Source organism: Phyllostomus discolor, chromosome 1 (genome assembly GCF_004126475.2).
Source record: "Phyllostomus discolor isolate MPI-MPIP mPhyDis1 chromosome 1, mPhyDis1.pri.v3, whole genome shotgun sequence".
In the NCBI taxonomy this organism is placed as follows: Eukaryota; Metazoa; Chordata; class Mammalia; order Chiroptera; family Phyllostomidae; genus Phyllostomus; species Phyllostomus discolor.
The window spans coordinates 82,943,570-82,945,902 of NC_040903.2; the positions used below are offsets into that span (position 1 = coordinate 82,943,570).

Consider the following 2,333-nt stretch of genomic DNA (forward strand, 5'->3'; position numbering starts at 1 on the left):
TTTGGCAATTAGGGCCTCAGCTCACTGAAAGCATTCTTCCATGCAAAATATGCCTTGGAAAGAAAACCCTAAACCACATCTGAGTGGAAATATAGGAAATGAACAAAGGGTGACAGCGCAGTGAGAGTCAGAAAGGGAGGAAGAGGGGGCTGAGGCCGGCCCCTGAGGCGGGGGCTCCGCAGGAGCGCGGCTGGATGTTTCCACTGCCCGGCCAGACTCCAAGTCTGACCCAGTCCAGGGAGAGGCCAGAGGCCAAGCCCGGAGGTCCTGTGTGTCCGCGGGAACTCATCTTCCATTGTCCCTCGAAGGGGCCCTCGCGCAGGATTTAAGCGAAGGCCAACTACAGCAGCAAGCATTGCCTGGGGTGGTGCTGTCTCAGGGGCACACACCTCCTAGTCACCTCCCAAAGGGTGTGCAGGGGCAGGGCCGGGTGGGAAGGGCGCTCCCGGACTGACGCACCCTCCAACGATGCTAGCCTTTGCTCCCTTTCAGCCTGGCGCACCCCATTGAGGAAAGGATGTGGCAGAAAAAGAGAGACTCCTCTTCCCAGCAGTCCATGGCGCCCGCAGTCGTGGTCGAAGAGCGAGAGGACAATCAAGCGGAATAGACTCCTTCATGGCGCAGTGTGACGAAGATACAGGGAGGCTCTGACACGCGACACTCTGCTCCCCGTCACTGCGCAGCTGCTTCCTGCGTGTTAACTGAGACACCACACGTTGCTGCGTGCTGTAGACTTCTCTGAATAGGGGGGACCTTCTTTCTTCCCTTCCCTTGCCCAACTCCCCGACTTTATTTTATTTATTTATTTATTTATTTATTTATTTATTTTATTTTATTTTTTGTGGCAAACTCTGGGTGAGATTTTGAAGGCAGGGTAACTCGACTCCACAGTAGGCAAAACGAAACCCCATCCTCAAGCGCAGAGGCCGCAGAGGGTAAGGGAGTGAGGGCGGGGACACTGGTCTCACCTTTCTTAAAACCCCAAAGAACCATCTGAAATCACCAACAAAAGTGTCGATGGTTTCATTGCTGACTCTGATGTCACCCTGTCAACGAGCACATATCCCATGGGCACTGGTTTAATTTCCCAACAGTAAACTACTTTCCCCTCAGTATTAGGTTAATTTTCTGATATTTTTTCTTTCTTTTTTCTTTTTCTTTTCCCTTTTTCTCTTCTCTTTCTTTTCTTTTTTTTTTATCTTCTTCCACATCCCCCCCCCCCCATTCACAATACAGACCAGGCAAAGGGCCTGGGTTGAGGTGCACAGGGGTGGGTTTACTCTGCCTCCTCTTTCTGCAGGCAGTGTAAGAACACAGCCTGTGGTAAGCACTGGGAGGCCTGATAGTTTTCTTCTAATAGTAAAAATGTTCACACAGAAATTCATTAATCCTAGATTGCTTATGCATAGCCATTGGATGAACCATTTCTAGCTTAATCAGAAATTTCTCCATGTCTGCATGACCTATTTCTATACAGTCATCCACTTGATAAACATGATTTAGTCATTACAATGGCATTTCTGAATTCAGCTTTCATAATATAGATATAGCGTTGGTATTTTAAAATCAAAATATTATTTATTTTGCTTATGTATCAGATTTAAAGTTTCTAGTGGTCATAGATTAAGATACTTAAATTAAATGTGAATAATATCTGGCACACCATCTTATAAATCTAATGTGATCTATAATTTTGCATAGATAATATCCTCACCTATGTTTAAATCAATGAAATCAAAATATTATCAACTTCTTTCCATTTGTGTATTTTTTTAACTTACATGTACAGTGGCAAGGTAAACCAGACCGTGCAGACTTGGAAGGAAAGTCTAGTGAGCTTGGCACCAGCCTCACTGACTGTTCCTCCTTTTCTGGGCACCCTTTGCTGTGTCTTCATGCCCACAGTCTGGAAGTGTTGCAGAGGCTTGGTGGTATGCCGGCACATTTTGGCTTGCCTTTCTTTTGAAACTTTAGAAAGAGTTCTGCCTGCAGCTTATAAAGGGGGACCCCCAAAACTCCAGAATTGTCTTCTGGAGGGTGGGCCCCTTATAGTACAGGCTTCCCCAGTTCTAGGAACCCATCTGTATCAGTGTACCAGCTGACATTGTTGTGAGAGGCTGCGTTCAGCTCCAGTGAAATTTTTTTAAAAGACTCTTCATGCATTTGTCCATTTTATGATGGATGGTTTACAAGTGCACCTGCCTCACCATGCAGAAAAAGGCATGACCCCCATGCCCTACCCTCCCTATGCACCCTATCTCCCCCCAAAAGGACTTTTTTGTGTTTCACTGGATGAAAAAGTTCCTCAAAGGAAAATGTTTTGCTGATGTAGA

General features: G+C 46.2%; 1 non-coding gene across 1 annotated transcript; it reads right to left on the bottom strand.

Annotated features, from left to right (window-relative positions):
• Window positions 1–1,211: 1,211 nt before the first annotated feature.
• Window positions 1,212–1,340, bottom strand: LOC114493699. Its single transcript, XR_003684308.1, has one exon. It is a non-coding gene; the product is annotated as a small nucleolar RNA SNORA51 (small nucleolar RNA).
• Between the last annotated feature and the right edge of the window lie 993 nt (window positions 1,341–2,333).